At 44.2% G+C, this 22,379-nt stretch overlaps 2 pseudogenes; one reads left to right on the top strand and one right to left on the bottom strand.

Moving 5' to 3' along the window:
- The first annotated feature begins 7,765 nt into the window (after positions 1–7,765).
- The window catches only part of LOC106564974 (endonuclease V-like), a 29,414-nt pseudogene continuing 14,800 nt past the window's right edge, over positions 7,766–22,379 (top strand).
- On the bottom strand, positions 8,657–10,435 carry LOC123725591 (UDP-glucuronosyltransferase 2B13 pseudogene; annotated as a pseudogene).

Here is a 22,379-nt window from a genome sequence, read left to right as displayed (position 1 = left end):
ATGGCTTGTACCTTGAGCTCTAGGGTCTTACCTGAACTGCTGCATGCAGGAGTGTTGAAAAGTCCATCATTGAGTCCTACAGAGGTAGTCTTGGTTGGTTGTGGTGGGTTGAAGACGAGGCCTTTGGGAGTATTTGAGCTGGAGATGGAGGTGTACGGCTGTAGAGTTGCCGTGCCTACACTGGTGGTTGAAGGCCAGAGTGATGACCTCATCTTGGGCAGAAATCTCCTAAAGCACTTAATTCGCCACCTGGAGACTAATGGAGATCTCTGGAAGAGGGTTTATACTCCTGTGTGTGATGGGGGTGAGGAGAGCAAGCTAATCAACATGATGGCTAATGTGGAGAGATGGAGAGACAGTGAAGTACCTGACAAAGTTGGAACTGTGAGACTAAAAGGGGCTGTGACTCTAGAGCCTATGCAGGAGCACTTAGTCTGGGGCAGACTACGAAACACTCAGAATCTATCAGCGGGCAGTGCTGTTCTCATTGAGCCCAGCAGTTCAAGGTCAACACCAAGGTCAATCCTGGTAGGGAGGACAGTAGCTCTGTTGCGGGGGGATGGGTGGCTCCCTGTTAGAGTGATAAACCCTTCTCAGAAGACGGTGACATTGAGACAAAACGCCACTCTAGCCGATGTCTTTCCTTGCGTGGCTCTAGAGGATTTTGACTGTTCGTGTGTGAATGATGATTCATCAGCAGCTCTTCAGCAGCAAGTGCAGAGAACGGCTGATATACTCACTGACTGCCAAGATGACTTGACGCTGACTGATGACGGTTCCAGCCAACTTCACCATACTGACGGACCTGACAGTTCAAGCAGTCCTGGGGTCTCACGTGACTTAGGTTTGACTGATATTGATGTCGACTCCTGTCAAGTGTCTCCTGCTGGTAAGAAGAAACTCATCCAGCTCATTGCTGAGTACCAGTCCATTTTTTTCCATGGACAAGTTGGATTGTGGAAAAGCTTCTGGATGTCTTCACCGCATTCAACTGAGTGATGAGAAACCCTTTCGGATGCCCTACCGACGCCTTTCACCAAATCATTATGAGAAGCTCAAGCAAGCATTGAATGAGATGGAAGAACGTGAAATCATAAGGAAGTCTAGTAGTGAGTTCGCCTCTCCCCTTGTCCTTGTATGGAAGAAGTCTGGAGACATGAGACTCTGTACTGATTTTCGTTTGCTCAGTGCTCGCCCCATCAAAGACGCACACCCACTCCCTCACCAGGCTGACGCGCTGGCTGCTTTAGGTGGAAGTGCCTTTTTCTCGACGATGGACCTTACCTCTGGCTACTACAATGTGGAAGTGCATGAGGATGACCGGAGATTCACAGCTTTTACGTCGCCATTTGGATTGTACGAATACAATCGTATGCCACAGGGGTTATGTAATAGTCCTGCAACCTTTATGATGATGATGCTAAACATCTTTGGGGATCAGAACTTTCTTAGCCTGCTGTGTTACCTTGACGATGTCTTGGTCTATGCGCCCACTGAAGATCTGGCTATACAGCGCCTGGAAATGGTTTTTGAGCGTCTCAAGGCTCACTACCTGAAGCTGGCGCCAAAAAAGTGTAACTTTCTGCAGAGGTCTGTGAAGTTTCTGGGGCATATCATTAGTGCCGGTGGTGTAGCTACAGACCCTGAGAAGGTGAGGGCCATTACGGGAGTAACAGAAGCTGATCTGATGGGAGATGGCACTGACATTCCATCTCAGAAGAAATTGAGGTCATTCCTTGGGATGGTGGTGTATTATCAACAGTTCATTGAAGGTTGCTCGACCATCACAAAGCCTCTCTTTGGATTGACTACTGGACACAAGGCTCCACGCTGGAAAAAGAAGCGACGCTCACCTGTCAGGAAGTTGACGGCTGCCGACTGGACAACAGAATGCAGACAGGCCTTATTCCAGCTAAAGCAAGCCTTACTGGATCAGGTTTTGTTGGCCCAGCCCAACTTCAACAAACCCTTTCTACTCTCGGTGGATGCGTCCAACAACGGCTTAGGTGCTGTGCTGTCCTAGGTGCAGGAACAGGGAGCTACAGCGAGACCTATAGCCTTCGCGAGCAAGTCCCTCAGTTATGCGCAGTCGAGGTATCCTGCGCACAGGCTCGAGTTCTTTGCCATGAAATGGGCTATCTGTGACAAGTTCCACCACTGGCTATGGGGACAGCAGTTCACGGTATGGACGGATAATAATCCCTTGACATACATTCTGACCAAAGCAAAGCTTGATGCTTGTGAACAGAGATGGGTCGCCAAGCTGGCACCGTACGAGTTTGACTGTCACAGGCCGGCTCATAGCCTGTGGCAAAAATGAGGGGACATCAACAACAGGTATAGGCCAATTCAAAAGGTTCTTTATTGTAAAACAAAACTATTAACTCTAAACAAAGAAAAAGGAATGAGGTGTGGAAATGTCATAATGTAAGGTGCATGTGTAACCGATGTGAAATGGCTAGTTAGTTAGCGGTGGTGCGCGCTAATAGCCTTTCAATCAGTGACGTCACTCGCTCTGAGACTTGAAGTAGGGTTTCCCCTTGCGTTGCTAGGGCCGTGGCTTTTGTGGCGCGATGGGTAACGATGCTTTGTGGGGTGTCAGTTGTTGATGTGTGCAAGGGTCCCTGGTTCGAGCACAGGTTGGGGCGAAGAGAGGGACGGAACCAACACTGTTACACATGGATGCATGAATATGTGTGTGTGAACATGACTGAGTAGAAACTAAATAAACCAACAAAGGAACAAACAAAACAGGATCATACCTGGAGGAGCAGGGAGAGAGGGAGAGGTTAGTGGAGCAGTTTTATACCCTGAGCCCAGGTGGCTCCAATCACGCCAGCTCCAATCACTAATGACCCTCCTCTGCCTGCAGGAGGAACCGCCCCTGCACTGCAGAGGAGGAGCTGTGACAGACATCAAGTATATCCCTGGAAAAATAAATGTTGTTGCAGATGCTTTGAGCAGAGAGCCCTTCGTACGACCCAGTGCACTCCATCGCCTGACAAGGGTCCCGTACGAGACCTTACTAGCTGAAGCTAACGCTGTACGCACAGACAGAGTGCAAGATGTGTTCCGCTGGTCCAGCCCTCCCTTTGACAAAGCCTCTGACTCCAACGAAGTATTCATTAGCTGTCAGGCTACTGTTGACCCCCCCCATGTTCCTATCAGAATAAAGCTCCATGACTGGTGTTACAAGTTGGAGTTCGTCAATGATTGATTGTACCCAACGCAAGAAGAGTACTGTTACACATGGCCTTATTTTTCTATTAAAGCATATTGGATGAATGTCATTCATATTCCATTCACCCAGTTCAATGTAACAGCGATATGTTTAGGCTACTACATTATACACAAATTGTCCCTATACCCATCATGATGTTGCTACAACCTAGCCTGTGAATTAAAGTTAACAACGTAGGTGCACACAGGCCGAGAGATACATTTGAGGTGACAGTGACATTCAACGCTGCCTTGCGCACTCTTGCCTGTACCAAGCTTATATTGGATGTAATCATTAGTCCAACAGTTGCAAGAGTTTCTGTTGGACAAATTCATATATGTTTATCCTCGTTTGCTTCCGTTTAAGAAACATTTTTCCACGGAACCGGCGGAATGAATACACCCCTGAACATGCTGTAGTCCTTCTCACATCCATGCGCTCCCCTCCTCTCACCTCTTCCCTTCACTTGTAGACTTCAATGCACAACACATCAGCTGTATGTGACCAGGCGGAAAAACCTTTCCAAGCCAAACCATATCATAACCGCTACACACAGCCTACATCGTTGTCACCATATTAGCTAAAGTATCGCCATAGTCAACACAGCTAATAGAACTAACGCTTTAGTAAACCGTCATAATCATGCAGTAACGTTACCGTGTACAGTCAGTAAGCAGTTACAGCGGCAGGCCCCGGTGACAATAAATTAGTAAAACCTTGACTTGGAAGAGTTCCAGTGTTGTGTTGGATAGTCATAGCCAGCTAGCTAACATAGCATCCCTCTGTTTGAGCAGGGTGTTTCAGTAGGCTAAACTAGCCAACTGCATTTGCTAGCTAAGTAAGTGAAACTGAAAAAAATGACAATCTATATATATATATATATATATATATATATAGATTGTCATTTTTTTCTGTATATATATATATATATATATATATATATATATATATATATATATATATATATATATATATCTTGCTTCTCCTTCATTTGGGAAGAAATTAGGGTAGTAGTGCACAGTGGTGTAAAGTATTTAAGTAAAAATACTTTAAAGTACTACTTACGTTGTTTTTTGGGGTGTCTATACCAATTCATGCACTTATCAAGAGAACATCCCTGGTCATCTCTACTGCCTCTGATCTGGCGACTCACTAAACACAAATGCTATGTTTCTGAATGATGTCTGAGTGTTGGAGTGTGCCCCTGGCTATCCATAAATAAATAAAAACACGAACAATTGTGCCATCTGGTTTGCTAAATATAAGGAATTTTAAATTATTTATACTTTTACTTTTGATACTTAAGTATATTTCAAATCAAACACTTTTAGACTTACTCAAGTAGTATTTTACTGGGTGTCTTTCTTCACATTTCTCAAAATAGTAAAAAAAAAAAAAAAAAAGCTAACATAAAATAATGATTAATTTAATTCATATCAAACAATTTTTTCATGCTGTCAATTTTCTGTGTTTTTTCCCCCAAAACCTTCCTAAGTAAATGTTGACTGGAAAGTAGGACTACCTGGCAGAATGATATCATGATCATTTGTATCAATGGGGTGCACATTTGTTTTGCATGCTCAGCCATCATATGTGCAGTACAGAAACCTGACGGAAACACTGCTAGCCAAACAAAAAATGTACTGTGACTAAAACTCGGTTGGAACAAGCTTTCAATGGTGCTCTCCAACACCGGACACTAATATAGTGGATTGGGGGGGGGGGTAAACCAACTATGACTCAAACCCTGGTCCCTATGACTGTCATTACAAAAACCATTTTACTGTCACAATCCTCGCTATATGAGCAATGATGAGGGTGGCTGGGAGCCTAGGGGTTAAGAGTGTTGGGCCAGTAACTGAAAAGTCGCTGGCTCGAATCCCCAAGCCGACAAGGTGTAAAGTCTGTTGATATGCCCTTGAGCAAGGCACTTAACCCCAATTCCTCTGGATAAGAGCATCTGCTAAATTACTAAAATGTAAAATGTAATGATGCAACTCCTACCAAGTGGATTAACACTATCAGCACGATCTATAGGGTGTTTGCCTTTCACGCCAGAGACTCGGTTTCACTTCCTTGTCCTGCCGTTTGCTACACTGGTGTTAGAAGTGGGATGGTGGGAACGCACGGCTCGGATGTGCTAGGTGTCTGAGTTGTCGAAGCACAGCGACGTGCCTTCAAGTACGGAGGGGGCAGTGTAGCAAACCTCACTATATGAGCCACGTTACAATTCCCAGCAACTGGGTTAACCCTATTGGCACGATGTTTGTCTTTCACGCCAGCGATCTGAGTTGTATTCCCTGCCCCACTGTTCGCAACAATACCAAAAGGCAAAAGTCTCTTGGTGAGGTTGCTAGGTGTTGTACAAAGGTTGTTTAGTATTATTGCAAGGGGTGCAAGTTTAATTACATTTTAAAATGATGATTGTTGTTTTTTGCTGGCTCACTTTACATTTCAAAATGTTTTATCCGTTATACAGTTAATTCAATTTGTAAAGTCTTAGGGACATTATTGTTTTCAAGTCAGTACAGTTCTACTAGACTGTAAATTGCAGTGAAAATGCAATTGAAATAATGGTGCAAAAGCCCTGTTATTTGAATGTTTAATTCCATTTGGATCAATTTTGGGCCTACTCTCAGATTCTAAAGTCTAGAAAGGCACAGTACAGGACAGTCTGGCTGTATTTTTACTTCTGATACTGATGCACTGTCTTTTGCAGATCATCATTCCACGAAGTCTTCCTATATGGTGAAGCCACATCGGCCTATGCTCCCAGCAGGCCCTGTTATTTAACTATACTATATTTAACTATACATTCATGTACATACTACCTCAATTGTCCCGACCAACCAGTGCTCCCGCACATTGGCTAACCGGGCTATCTGCATTGTGTCCCACCACCCGCCAACCCCTCTTTTTACGCTACTGCTACTCTCTGTTCATCATATATGCATAGTCACTTTAACCATACCTACATGTACATACTACCTCAATAAGCCTGACTAACTGGTGTCTGTATATAGCCTTGCTACTCTTATTTTCAAATGTCTTTTTACTGTTGTTTTATTTCTTTACTTACCTACACACACACACACACACACGCACATACCTTTTTTTCCGCACTATTGGTTAGAGCCTGTAAGTAAGCATTTGACTGTAAGGTCTACACCTGTTGTATTCGGCGCACGTGACAAATAAACTTTGATTTGATTTATTCAGGAAAGTTTAACGCGCGTTCTGCCTCCTTTCCGATCCGAGCGGCTGTTTCTCGATCTAGAACCTAAGGCTTCGATATAGCCTAAATCTTTGTCACTTCACTTTTAAAATGTATTACCTTTTTTGTGTGTCAGAAACACAACTAGACACAATGTTTTAATCTGATTAGGCTACTTGAAAAGTCTCCTGTAACCTACCTGCCCACGTTCATCCACTCCAATATAACTCCAGCATCCAAACTGCACACTGGCCATTCAATCAATGGCAGGAGACATCTGATACAAAACACTAAAAGGTTGAACGACATTCATAGATTGTCAAGCCAAGCCTTTGATACTCAGTAGGGAGGGATGTATTTTACGTTTGTCCAGATTGACGTACTCTATTTGATTGTAGTGTTGAAAATGTAAACCAAGATGAAGTCGATAATCGGTATGCAGTTATGCATTGCTTATTGGTTGTGTGTGGTGCATTGGCACAGAAACCTGTTGGTAGGAAAACGATGCATATGTTTTATATACTTATGTAATAAGGCACAAGGGGGTGTGGTATATGGCCAATATACCACGGCTAAAGGCTGTTCTTAGTGCCTGCATACAGCCCTTAACCGTGGAATATTGGCCAAATACCACAAACCCCCAAGGTGCTTTATTGCTATTATAAACTGGTTACCAACGTAATTAGAACAGTAAACAGTGATTTCAGCTAATCAACGTTCAGGGCTTGAACCACCTGGTTTACAATTATAGATATATCATACAAATGTACATGTGATTTCCCCATCTCTAATTGTAGTGTAGTGAGACAGGCAGGGAGAGTGAGTGAGCTCATCAGTGGTGTTCAGCAAACCCTCAACCTTCTGGCCTGTTAGCCCCGCGTGGCATCGACTGTGCCACAAAACCATGCTGAAGTGGTCAATTCAATATCCACATTTACTCATTTCACACGGGGGAAGATACACATTTTTGCCATTTTTAAAGCTCATTTCCTACATGACTTATGCCATGTTAATGATATCTGGGTGACTGACAGAACAAGAGAGAAACTGCTGAGGCGCAACCAAATTTAGAAATTGCACCTGGTGTATTCTACTATTCTAACTCTCAACAGTAAGTTGAGACCCCGACTGAGTTTCTGGGTGTACGCTTGTGCTTGGAGCCAGCCCTGCACAAGTTTATATTTTAAACCCTGTGAACTGTGCTCATGGAATATCACCCACATAACCATGTAAAAGGTCTGAACGTAGGCCTAGTTATCCTTGTTCAATACTGGATAGCCCTTGTGAGGTTCAGGTAGGGTTGTCTTGGGAGAACAGTAGTAAGTTACCCTATGACACCAGCAGAGGGACACAGCAACTTGGCAGGTGAGGTGAGACCTTTCTGCAAGAGAGAAGTTTCCTGCCAACAGTAACCCTGGAATGCTGCCAGTATCGGCGATCTCTCTCTCTCAGCCATTGACTTGTGAATCTATTGTGATCGTCACTGATAATGATATCATGTCCCTTTTCCCAGCGCCGCCTCCACAGATTTGTGTCTGACACTAGAGATGTAGAAGCCAAGCAGATGGTGTAGGGGGACCGGTGCTGTAGATTGCCTCATTACTAGTAGAAGTCTTCATCATCTGTTGGCCGGTCCAAACTTTCTCCCAACCTCTCCCCCTTGGCCCTAACCCTTTGCTGTTTTCGCTCCCTCTCCTCTTTCTCTCCTAGTGAACAGGCCAGCCGGAGGCAGCAGGTGGTGGAGGAGGACACAGAGGATTGGCAGAGAAGTCCAGACTTCACCGGGCTGGAGAGGGTTGGAGGAGTGGACCTGTCGTTCATCGAAGGAGATGACGTCAACGCCTGGGTCCAGCTAGTGGTGCTCAGCTACCCAGACCTAGAGGCAAGGCACTGACTCGGACCATTTCTATGCTCATGCTAACCATTGGCTGCGTCTTAATGCTGTAAAGTGGTTTCCTTTTCTCCTCTTGACTCATAGGCACTGTTTGAGCATACTCGATGAAAGAAAGATGGTGTTCTTTTTGTATTTCACCTGAATAGCTCTTCTGTATTAGTGTGGATCAAAGAAAGGAGACAAGGAAAGGAAGTGACTTGAAGGTATTGACACACAGGTCATGTCTGTTCAGTCATCCTAGCAGTTTGTGACCATGAGTCTTGCCTCAACTTTTCATTGCCTCTATTTTTCATTCTTAACCGTTCCAGTCCCTCTATTGTACCCGACCCTAATTCTCCATCAAGGGCTGTCAACACATTCTGTAACACAACCCATCATAATTAATGATATTTGCCAGCTTGTTTTGTTGATATATGGACCAATTTTGTTGTAATGTTATTATACTAAGGCTAATTAAATGTCCCCCAGTCAGTGCAGACACAATCATTTACCCAGTCTCTCCCAGTGGTGTTTAACGGATTCATTCACAACATAGTTGTTTTTGCATCAGCCGCCCAAACAATTTCAGAATAGCCAAGAGCCACAATGCATTTTTACAAATTGGCTGCTTGAAGTTAAAATAGTTTTGAATATCCAAGGATGAATATCGGAGTCATTTTCTGAATCCTAGTAATTTATGTGACATTCACATGACAATTAACGTAGAAGATAGTAAAATACTAAATGAAAATTCTGACAATAACGGGCATTTTAGCAGGAGTACACCGACTCCTCCTCAATCAAATAAAATTGACTCGATAGAACAATGTGAAATAAATCAACACAATTTATTAAACAAAATATACACTTGTGTTATACCCATTTCCCAACAAGTTAGTCACAAATACTTGAAGCTCTCAGAAGTAATAACTTTTACTTATGATTACAATATGATGATATATTTTTATTTTCCAACACAGCCTACAAGAACAGTATTTTACTATAGCTGCATTAGGCAGGAGGAAGAGGAGCACCATTGCCAACAACATGGTGATGACATCCACTGAGTGGTAGCTGTATCATGGCATCCTGTGGCACTCTGAGCGCAAGTCAGCAGCTTCTTTGTGTCTCATGACGAACTCGATCCAGTAGACGGCCCTGTCCAGTGGCTTCATGGAATGGTCTCCTTGCAGTCTAGAGTGCTTCTGCATGTTGAACTTGTAGGCCCCATTGTGGAGAACTTCCTGCAAGCCCTGAAGAAAGATCCCTCTTTTGAAACTGCCAATGTCTAAAACCTTGGCTCCTCCTCTCTCTTCCAGCCGGAGAAGATTGTCAAATTGGTCTTGAAATAGTGGCAAACCCAACACCATGGTAAATGGCCTCCTTGACATCTATGTAACCCCATGTGACACAAATGCTCTGATCTTGTCATGACCAAGGAGGTCAGACTGAGCCAGCCATTTTACCAGGAGGGTATTGTTACCCGAAATGGAGGGTTTGTCGTTCAAATTTCTCCACATGACTTTCTGAGGCGTTGGGAAAAGGCAGAAGCAATTTCAGTGGATACATCCCTTGTAAGACTAAGGATCCTAACTACATTATAATGACCCCATGTTCTCTAGAGCTCTGAACAAACTCTTCTAGCTCTTTTGAGAGCGGTTGAACAGGCTTGCAGTAGAAGCCATCAATGTGTACGATGTTTGGCATAGTTGGATGTGGAGACCCGAAAACAAAATCAGAGCGAATCAACCATAGGTCAGCTGAACAGAGCAATCTGTAATAATAAATATCTCAGCCAAAGTATTTATCACAAAGCTCATCATAGTATATATTGAACTCTACAATTTCCTGGTAAACCATAATGCCATAAAACATATTTCTGAGCCTGTAAGAAATTCATATCTTCCGATAAACCTGATCTAAAAACTGGAACAAATAACTGGTGAGGAAGAAAGAGCAAAATGTGCCATACCAGCTGTGGTCCAACGAGCGCTGTAAACTAACGGCAATCTAATGTAACGCGCCAGCAAGACTCCCCCACCCCATGCAGATCTGGGAGCACCATGTCATACCTCGCTTCCACAAGGCTTTTTATGAGTTCTTTATCCTCAAACAGTGCTCTTACCATACCACACATACTTTCTTGAATCTTTGAAAGTATATCAACATCAGTATTTTGTTTTCTGAAGAATTTCAGAAGAAATGTATCCTCTCTGTTTTTGAAGGATTGTTTGCAGAAATTATATAATGGAATTTTATCAAGCCCGTCTATTGTTGAGATGCTTATTTAGAGCAAGGATAGGCAACTGGGGGCTCGGACAGCAGCCCGACTTTTGTAGGCCGCGGCTCAATTTCACCCCTCCCCCATGACCAAAAACCACTGTAATTCAAGAATGACTCTGATGATGGAATTTCCAAAAGCAATACAGACTAACTCTCTCCACATGTCATCCCTGGGGACATATCAAATACAACAAAACGTCTCCATCCATAAATATTTGTATTATTTATTGCATTACCGGGTCAATTAAAATGCCTAATTTAAAAAAGATTCACCCCAAAGATGATATTAATATTCAAAAAAATATATATATATATTCTGATCATTTGTAATTTATCATCATATTTTTACTGAAGCAGGGTAAGTAAATTCCAGGACTCAGGAGCCTCTATAAATCTTTTGGTTGACTTTCACACTAGATTTTATTTTGAATAAAAAAAATAACTCACCCTGTCTAACCTGACAAGTCACAAAAGAATGGGGAAAAATCCCAAAGACCTTGTCATCGACTTCAGGTAGACACCATTAGCTCCAATGGATCCATCACTGGGGACCAAGATATAGATTTCTGTTCAATGATTAACAAAATGTTTTACTTTGGAGCCAACCTTGTCAGAATGGGTAAGCCAGAACACTGTAGCGAGAGTTGTGCAGGTTAGTGGAAAGATATTCTGGGTTAAACAAAAGGCCCTCCTGAGACATCTAGAAAGACCACACACACAAGAGAGGGAAATAACATTTGATCAATCACATCCCCTTTTATCAATGAGTATGCAGTACAATATTGACTTCTAAACACAGACTCAGGTCTCTACCTCTCAAGACCAACAGAGACGTTATGTTTTGTACCAGAATCAGTATGGCTTTAAAGGGATAGTTCTGTGAAATTACATATTTATATATATAAAAAAAAAAGGGAAACCCGCACACTGAAAAAAGACAGGTGACCGACCCTGACTTTAGTGCTTATTTATTTTTCATATTTGAAATGATTGTAAGCACCTAAGTCAAGGTCATTTTTTAATGCTAGTTTCTGACAAAACCATCACCTGGACCTAGACACACTGCTGTGCACAAGAGTTTCTCTTTCTTTGTTTATATAGTACCAGTCAAAAGGTTGGACACACCTACTCATTCAATTCATTTATTTTTCTTTGTTTTTTCTATTTTCTACATTGTAGAATAATAGTGAAGACATCAAAACAATGAAATAATACATATGGAATTATGTAATAACCATAAAAGTGTTATATTTTTATTTGTTTATTAGAGATTTTAGATTTTTCAAAGTAGCCACCCTTTGCCTTGATGACAGCTTTGCACACTCTTGGCATTCTCTCAACCAGCTTCATGAGGAATGCTTTTCCAACAGTCTTGAAGGAGTTCCCACATATGCTGAGCACTTGTTGGCTGCTTTTCCTTCACTCTGCGGTCCAACTCATCCCAAACCATCTCAATTGGTTGAGGTTGGGTGATTGTGGAGGCCAGGTCATCTGATGCACTACTCCATCACTCTCCTTGGTCAAATAGCCCTTACACAGCCTGGAGGTGTGTTTTGGGTCATTGTCCTGTTGAAAAACAAATTATAGTCCCACTGTCACAGGATCCAACGAAAGTGGCGCCCCTCCTCGGTCGGGCGGCGCTCGGCGGTCGTCGTCGCCGGCCTATTAGCTGCCACCGATCGTTGTTTCTGTGTCTTTTAGTTTTGTCTGTCTGTTCCGCACCTGTTTTGTGTATGTCATTAGTGGGGGCTTATTTAAGGTGTGTTTTCAGTTGGGATTTTGTGCGGGATTGTTTATTGTCCACGTTGTGTTACCGACAATTATTATTGAAGGATTTACCGGGCTGCGCTCCTTTCCTTTTTGTGCCTTGGAATTATATTTTGTGTTTTATGGGAAAGTGTTTCTCCCAGGCGAACTTTGTATAGCGCCCTGTGCTTTTCGGCGTTTGTGTGTGTCAGTTTTATTAAAAGACACTCACCTCCAGCACCTCTGTCTCCTGCATTTGATTCCGCCTATCCGCCAGTCCAAATCAGACGTGACAGAATCCCGCACCAAAACTTATGGAGTCAGCAGGAGCAGAAGCGCCATCCATGGCTGAGCAGGTCTCCCAACATGCCGGCCTCCTCCACCGCCTAGGCTCGGCCATGGATCAGGTGTTGGCCCGGTTGGAGAGATGGGAGAGAGGTGCCTCCCCAGCCGGACCAGCTCCGGTCCCTCACCCTGCGCCCCTACCCACATCCACTGAAGCGGGTGCCAGCGGGATCCAGATTTCACCAGGGAGTTCGATGGGACGGCCGCTGGGTGCAAGGGGTTCCTCCTCCAACTGGAACTGTACCTGGCGACCGTCCGCCCCCCTCCCTCCGACGAAGAGAGGGTGAGCGTCCTCGTCTCGTGTCTCACGGGTCGAGCCCTGGAATGGGCCAATGCGGTCTGGGATGGTCCAGACTCGGCCCGGGGTGACTACCCTGAGTTCACCCGCCGCTTCCGGGCGGTTTTCGATCATCCCCCGGAGGGCAGGGCGGCGGGTGAGCTACTATTCCATTTGAGACAGGAGACGAGGACCGCTCAGGATTTCGCGTTGGAATTCCGGACTCTCGCCGCTGGATCGGGGTGGAACGAGCGGGCCCTGATAGACCACTATAGGTGCAGCCTTCGCGAGGACGTCCGCCGGGAGCTGGCATGTAGGGACAACACCTCCACTCTGGACCAACTGGTGGATTTGTCCATTAGATTGGACAACCTGCTGGCTGCCCGGGGACGTTCCAGTCGGGGCCTGTTCATTCCGCCTCCCAGTCCTCCCGCTCCACAGCCCATGGAGATAGGGGGGGCTGCATCGAGGAGGACCGGAGGGGGGGGTCTCTCCTGCACCCGATGTGGACGCAGAGGACACACTGTGGACCGGTGCTGGAGAGGTCCCTCCGGGAGTTCGGAGGGCAGGCAGAGCACTGCTTCGACCCCCCCAGGTGAGTCCGCACCAGCCACACCCAGAGCCCCCTGTCGACCACTTGTACACCTCCGTTTGTTTTCCTAATTTTTCCCCTCACTTCCAGTATAAGGCGCTAGTCGATTCAGGTGCAGCTGGGATTGTGCGATAAACCTCCAGGCTGACGCGGTTCTTCCTAGGAGTCACGTGTATCCTCTGTCTCAGGAGGAGACAGTGGCTATGGACACATACGTCGCTGAGTCCTTGAGACAGGGATACATTCGGCCCTCTAAATCCCCCGTCTCCTCGAGCTTCTTTTTCGTGAAGAAGGAGGGAGGTCTGCGCCCGTGCATTGACTATAGAGGTCTAAATGCTATCACAGTGGGTTTCAGTTACCCGCTACCTCTCATTGCTACGGCAGTGGAGTCATTTCACGGGGCGCGCTTCTTCACGAAATTGAATCTCAGGAGTGCGTATAACTTGGTGCGTATCCGAGATGGAGACGAGTGGAAAACCGCATTTAGTACCACATCGGGCCATTATGAGTACCTCGTCATGCCGTATGGGTTAAAGAATGCTCCCGCTGTCTTCCAGTCCTTTGTGGACGAGGTCCTTACCATAATATGGACTTTGTCTTTTACCAAATAGGGCTATCTTCTGTATACCACCCTACCTTGTCACAACACATCTGATTGTCTCAAACGCATTAAGGAAAGAAATTCTACAAATTAACTTTTAACAAGGCACACCTGTTAATTGAAATGCATTCCAGGTGTACCTCATGAAGCTGGTTGAGAGAATGCCAAGAGTGTGCAAAACTTTCATCAAGGCAAACTTTCATCAAGGTGGCTACTTTAAATACACTTTTTGGGTTACTACATGATTCCATATGTGTTATTGAATACACTTTTGGGTTACTACATGATTCCATATGTGTTATTTCATAGTTTTGATGTTTTCACTGATTATTCTACAATGTAGAAAATAGTCAAAATAATGAAAAACCCTTGAATTTGTAGGTGTGTCCAAACTTTTGACTGGTACTGTATATTTAGATATTTGTATATAGAGTGATGTCTATAATATTTGGACAGTGACACATTTTTTGTTGTTTTGGCTCTGTACTCCAGCACTTTGGAATTTTGATTATACAATGACTATGAAGGTTACAGTGCGGACTGACTGTCAGCTTTAATTTGAGGGTATTTTCATCCATATCGGGGGAACTGTTTAGAAATATCAGCACTTTTTGTACATAGTCCCCCCATTTTAGGGGACGAAATCATGGTAGCTAGGGTTGTTAAGGGTCGGAAACTTTCCGGTAAATTTCCGGGAATTGTTCCAGAAATTTTCCATGCGAAGTTAAGCTCGGGAATTTTAGGAATTTTGCTTAAATTCATCAAAAAATTGCTTATAACAGTGAACCTTCTTTGTGGGATACACATAAGGCAATTCTTGGCCTTGTGGCATATTTCCGTTTAACTATCCCCAATTAAATGGATTTGCAACCCTTTGCACGCACAGTGCATTCTTCCATCACATATGCCGTGCACTCTTCCATCACATGCACAACTGATTCTCAAGATCTTGCACACTAATTAGATGCTATTGAGCCCACACTACTACACTGTCTGAGCCAAGGACTACATGCTTTCTGGTAAGTATTGATTACAATACTGGGTGGGGTGAATATATTTTATGTGACATACATTATTTTTTGTTAACTAGTAAATAGTAGCATACAGCTAAGTGTGTTTAAATTATTTCTAACTTGTTAACATATTCTGCTAGTTAGTTTTTGCTACCATGTGGGTTTTAGCTTGCTTGAGCCTGCTAACTGAGGAGTGTTAATTCACCTGTTTCATTTTAAAACATTTATCTTACAAATGAGTTTTTTAATCTAACTGCTTAACTATTTATCTGTACATGGAATTCTATTTGTTGTTTTTTTACTCATTTTTTTCCTAATCTTTACAGGAAAATGCCATGGGCACTATCTGTTGTGTGGAGACATTTCACTGCAGCTAATGTAGAAGGAAAAGCTGTGTACATTTTGCAAATACTGTGCCAAATCATATGTGAAGAATGCAACAAAGATGCAGAATCATCTGGCCAAGTGCATAAAGTTCCCTCAGCACTCACAGCAAGCAACCTCTGAAATGATGAATCAGACACCTTATCGATAGCAACAACTCATGGTCCTCCTGGAATCAGAAGGTTTTTTTACTCAATGGGAGAAAGTAGTCAGTGAAATGCTGATGAATGTCTTGCTCAAGTTGTGTATGCAACTGGTTCACCTCTGATGCTCAAAGGCAATGTGTATTGGAAGAGATTTCTGAATGTTCTTCGCCCAGCGTACACCCCTCCAACCAGACATGCTTTATCTACTCATTTGCTGGATGCAGAGTTCAGCAGAGTTCAAGTGAAGGTCAAGCAAATCATAGAGAAAGCAAACTGTATTGCAATCATCTTTAATGGGTGGTCGATTGTTCGTGGGCAAAGAATAATTAACTACATCATCTCCACCCCTCAACCAGTTTTCTATAAGAGTACAGACACAAGGGACAACAGACACACCGGTCTCTACATTGCAGATGAGCTGAAGGCAGTCATCAATGACCTTGGACCACAGAAGGTATTTGCACTGGTGACAGACAATGTTGCAAACATGAAGGCTGCTTGGTCTAAAGTGAAGGAGTCCTAAGCTCACATCACACCCATTGGCTGTGCTGCTCATACATCTAATCTGCTCATCAAGGACATCATGGCACTGAAAACAAAGGATACACTACAAGAGAGCCAAGGAAATGGTTAGGTATGTGAAGGGTCGTCAAGTTATAGCAGCAATCTACCTCCCCAAGCAAAGTGAGAAGAATAAGAGCACCACATTGAAGCTGCCCAGCAACACCCGTTGGGGTGGTGTTGTCATCATGTTTGACAGTTTCCTGGAGGGGAAGGAGTCTCTCCAAGAAATGGCCATATCACAGTCTGCCGATATGGACAGCACCATCAAGAGGATCCTCCTGGATGATGTATTTTGGGAGAGAGTGGTAAGCAGCCTGAAACTCCTGAAACCTATAGCAGTAGCCATTGCACGGATTGAGGGAGACAATGCCATCCTGTCTGATGTTCAGACTCTGCTTGCAGATGTAAGAGAAGAAATCCGTACTGCCCTGCCCACTTCACTGTTGCTCCAAGCAGAGGAAATTGCAGTTCTGAAATACATCAAAAAGTGTGAAGACTTCTGCCTGAAGCCCATACACGCCGCAGCATACATGTTGAACCCCAAAGTATACTGGCAACAGCATCCTGTCTGGTGCAGAGATCAACAAAGCCTGTGGTGAAATCACTACCGTGTCTCGCCACCTTGGCCTGGATGAGGGCAAGGTTCTTGGCAGTCTGGCGAAGTACACTTCCAAGCAAGGGCTTTGGGATGGAGATGCAATATGGCAGTCATGCCAACATATCTCATCAGCCACCTGGTGGAAGGGACTTTGTGGATCTGATGCTCTTTCCCCTGTTGTCTCCATCATCCTCCATATCCCACCAACATCAGCCGCTTCAGAGCGCAACTGGTCCTTGTGTGTAAACACACACACCAAAGCATGCAACAGGCTGACCAATACAGGGGTTGAAAAATTGGTGGCCATCCTGGCAAATTTGAGGCTTTTTGAGCCTGACAACAAGCCATCCTCAACAAGGTTGGAAAGTGACAGTGAAGATGAGGCTTCAGAGTCTGATGTTCAAGAGGTGGACATTGAGGAGGTCTGGGGAGAAGACATGGAAGCCTGAGAGGAAGACAACCAAAGCTTTAGTTTCTAGACTATCATTTTGGAGATGCGATGGATCATTGGGGATCATTCAATATTCCCTTTATTTTGTTGTTCTGTGAAATCATCCCATGTGAACTGAAAATGGTTGTCTAGCAATGATCAACAACCAATTTAACAGACCTTGAAGAATTTTTTGCTTCTACAAAGTATTGGGTGTGAATACTTAAGGAAATTAGATATTTCTGTATTTCATTTTAAATACATTTGCAAACATTTCTAATAACATGTTTTCAATTTGTCATTATGGGGTATTGTGTGTAGATGGGAGATTAAAAAAAAATCTATTTAATCTATTTTGAATTCAGGCTGTAACACCACAAAATGTGGAATAAGTTTAGGAGGATGAATACTTCCTGAAGGCACTGTATAAGATATAACACAGGCATACGTTTATGCCGGTGTTCTCTGTTGTCTGTTCCATGTGTCCACTACCAGCTGCTGTATGAGGACAATCAGATGGTGACCCAGCCCCCGCCGTCTTCCTGGCCTTCAGGGAGACCCCCTATCTGCTGGAGGCCCTGTAGCGCCTGGAGATGACCCAGCCCCCGCCGCTACCTCAGCCTGCTACCTCAGGTCAGGTTCTGGACACTTTGGCGTTGGAGATGTTACAGTTTAGCTGACTTATTTACTGTTATACTCAGAGAACACTAATGTTTCAATTTTGCTTGAACTAAATCTCACTCTGACATTGCTCATACTGTCTAACTTCCGTTGATTCTAAAGGTTAGCACAGTTACATTGATGTTATCGGTTTGCTGTGTCCAATGGTTTAACTGTTCACCTCAGAGCGATACATCTCTGTGTGTTAATGCCTTTCTTTTCAGCTACCCAATACCCTCTGTCTTCCTCTCCCACGATGTGTGTCCATAAGTCAGCTCTGTACCATCCATACCTTCCCACTCTCCTGTGTTAGTCACAGCCCACACAAATCACTCACTCCCACACCCCCACCTCAAGTCGGGTCCCTATCCACACATGCACACACACGCAAAACACCTCTCCTACGCAAAACACGCACACACTCGCCGTCTTCTGCCTAACACATGCACACTGCCCTCATGAATTTATCACTGACATTTACCCATGGACACTGACAGACCAGTCCCCGCTGCTTTCTGTACAGCTCCTCAAATGATTTCTACATGACTTATGATTCACAGCAGAAATATGCCTGTACAACCACCTTGGCACTGTAAGAAATCAGTGAATGGGCGGTTGACATAGTTCAATACATCCATCCAACAAAATCTCACTAAGTCTTGTGAAAACTCTTCTTTTGTTAGCCTGTAATGAAGAAAGACCTCATGCTTAGAAGCACAAGGGACAGCAGAGAGCTGCTTTGAGCCTTGCCCATCTCTCACCCGTTGTCTCTTTCTGTACTTGCCCATCTCTCACCCGTTGCCTCTTTCTGTACTTGCCCATCTCTCACCCGTTGCCTCTTTCTGTACTTGCCCATCTCTCACCCGTTGTCTCTTTCTGTACTTGCCCATCTCTCACCCGTTGTCTCTTTCTGTACTTGCCCATCTCTCACCCGTTGTCTCTTTCTGTACTTGCCCATCTCTCACCCGTTGCCTCTTTCTGTACTTGCCCATCTCTCACCCGTTGTCTCTTTCTGTACTTGCCCATCTCTCACCCGTTGCCTCTTTCTGTACTTGCCCATCTCTCACCCGTTGTCTCTTTCTGTACTTGCCCATCTCTCACCCGTTGTCTCTTTCTGTACTTGCCCATCTCTCACCCGTTGTCTCTTTCTGTACTTGCCCATCTCTCACCCGTTGCCTCTTTCTGTACTTGCCCATCTCTCACCCGTTGCCTCTTTCTGTACTTGCCCATCTCTCACCCGTTGCCTCTTTCTGTACTTGCCCATCTCTCACTCCTTGTCTCTTTCTGTACTTGCCCATCTCTCACCCGTTGTCTCTTTCTGTATCTGTCCCCAATAGGTGGTCTTGGTGGATGGGAATGGTCTGTTCCACTACAGAGGTGAGCAGTGGAACAGACGGTCTCGGTCTTAAACTGAGACTGAGACCGGATTCTCAAGCAACTTACTGTCTACTAATAGCATTGACTATTTACTACTAACAGTAGTCTGCTACGTACTGTACTAATAGCATTGACTATTTACTACTAACAGTAGCCTGCTACATACTGTCTACTAATAGCATTGACTATTTACTACTAACAGTAGTCTGCTACGTACTGTACTAATAGCATTGACTATTTACTACTAACAGTAGTCTGCTACGTACTGTACTAATAGCATTGACTATTTACTACTAACAGTAGCCTGCTACGTACTGTCTACTAATAGCATTGACTATTTACTACTAACAGTAGTCTGCTACGTACTGTCTACTAATAGCATTGACTATTTACTACTAACAGTAGTCTGCAACGTACTGTACTAATAGCATTGACTATTTGCTACTAACAGTAGCCTGCTACATACTTGCATAACAATTCAGACTTCAGCTGGTTGTGACAGTCATGTCCTCTACTATACATATGGGGTTGTCTTTTTTCCAGAGTTTGGCCAGGCGTGTCACCTGGGAGTTCTGTCAGGGCTTCCCTGTATAGGTGTGGCCAAGAACCTCCTGCAGGTGCAGGGTGTGGCCAAGAACCTCCTGCAGGTGCAGGGTGTGGAGAAGAACCTCCTGCAGGTGTAGGGTGTGGAGAAGAACCTCCTGCAGGTGCAGGGTGTGGAGAAGAACCTCCTGCAGGTGCAGGGTGTGGAGAAGAACCTCCTGCAGGTGCAGGGTGTGGAGAAGAACCTCCTGCAGGTGCAGGGTGTGGAGAAGAACGAGGAACACCAGTCACAGGTGAGAGCTTCACCACTCACATTTCACACCGGTAGAGACCAAAATGCTGAGCAGATAAACACATTTTTGCAGAGGGGTGAAATTGCATCGAATCACAGGACTAGTTTCCAATGATTTAAGAGCGGAGTGTTCGCTAGTTATATTTCATTTGTTTTTTGTTTTTACAATAACAACTGGTTAAGACATTCTGATGGATAGCACTCAAAGGAGATCTCAACTGACATTGGACTACTAAACTGTAGCCTACCTACAGTAGGTCTGCATTTGAGCAAACGTCTGACCTCCAATGTCAAGCTTTTGTCAAGCTTTTCTTCTCCTCTTCTGGGGACCATACTATTCTGGGGACCATACCATACTCGTGGCATGGTCCCTTTTCCTGTGGCTGTATCAAACTACATTTGAATGCAACAACAAAATAATTATTGGCATACAGTTTTATAGTGTTAGTTTAATCTTCATGAATCATTCATGTGGGCTCTTGTCTACCTTTGAGCTCTATTTTTCACAATTAGTCATACTGTAGCTGTGTTGAAATTGCAGTACAGAGAGCACAATGCATTATTCATCATTCTATTGTGATAAATGTTTTTAAGGTAGTGTGTTTTCTTGCCTGGATCTATTGTAATATTTTATTGTGGGATGTTAGTTTCTCTCCACAGTGTTTCTGTAAGCTTGAACAATATTATACAGTGAGGGAAAACAGTATTTGATCCCCTGCTGATTTTGTACGTTTGCCCACTGACAAAGAAATGATCATTCTATAATTTAATGGTAGGTTTATTTGAACAGTGAGAGACAGAATAACAACAAAAAAATCAGAAAAACCCATGTCAAAAAGGTTATAAAATGATTTGCATTTTAATGAGGGAAATAAGTATTTGACCCCTCTGCAAAACATGACTTAGTACTTCGTGGCAAAACCCTTGTTGGCAATCACAGAGGTCAGACGTTTCTTGTAGCTGGCCACCAGGTTTGCACACATCTCAGGAGGGATTTTGTCCCAGTCCTCTTTGCAGATCTTCTCCAAGTCATTAAGGTTTCGAGGCTGACGTTTGGCAACTCGAACCTTCAGCTCCCTCCACAGATTTTCTATGGGATTAAGGTCTGGAGACTGGCTAGGCCACTCCAGGACCTTAATGTGCTTCTTCTTCAGCCACTCCTTTGTTGCCTTGGCCGTGTGTTTTGGGTCATTGTCATGCTGGAATACCCATCCACGACCCATTTTCAATGCCCTGGCTGAGGGAAGGAGGTTCTCACCCAAGATTTGACGGTACATGGCCCTGTCCATCGTCCCTTTGATGCGGTGAAGTTGTCCTGTCCCCTTAGCAGAAAAACACCCCCGAAGCATAATGTTTCCACCTCCATGTTTGACGGTGGGGATGGTGCTCTTGGGGTCATAGGCAGCATTCCTCCTCCTCCAAACACGGCGAGTTGAGTTGATGCCAAAGAGCTCCATTTTGGTCTCATCTAACCACAACACTTTCACCCAGTTGTCCTCTGAATCATTCAGATGTTCATTGGCAAACTTCAGACGGGCATGTATATGTGCTTTCTTGAGCAGGGGGACCTTGCGGGCGCTGCAGGATTTCAGTCCTTCATGGCGTAGTGTGTTACCAATTGTTTTCTTGGTGACTATGGTCTCAGCTGCCTTGAGGTCATTGACAAGATCCTCCCGTGTAGTTCTGGGCTGATACCTCACCGTTCTCATGATCATTGCAACTCCACGAGGTGCGATCTTGCATGGAGCCCCAGGCCGAGGGAGATTGACAGTTCTTTTGTGTTTCTTCCATTTGCGAATAATCGCACCAACTGTTGTCACCTTCTCACCAAGCTGCTTGGCGATGGTCTTGTAGCCAAATCCAGCCTTGTGTAGGTCTACAATCTTGTCCCTGACATCCTTGGAGAGCTCTTTGGTCTTAGCCATGGTGGAGAGTTTGGAATCTGATTGATTGATTGCTTCTGTGGACAGGTGTCTTTTATACAGGTAACAAACTGAGATTAGGAGCACTCACTTTAAGAGTGTGCTCCTAATCTCAGCTCGTTACCTGTATAAATAGACACCTGGGAGCCAGAAATCTTTCTGATTGAGAGGGGGTCAAATACTTATTTCCCTCATTAAAATGCAAATCAATTTATAACATTTTTGACATGCGTTTTTCTGGATATTTTTGTTGTTATTCTGTCTCTCACTGTTCAAATAAACCTACCATTAAAATTATA

Source organism: Salmo salar, chromosome 12, assembly GCF_965601325.2.
Source record: "Salmo salar chromosome 12, fSalSal1, whole genome shotgun sequence".
Lineage (NCBI taxonomy): Eukaryota > Metazoa > Chordata > Actinopteri > Salmoniformes > Salmonidae > Salmo > Salmo salar.
The sequence above is the reverse complement of the archived record's forward strand: the minus strand, read 5'-3'. Positions and strand labels throughout refer to the sequence as shown.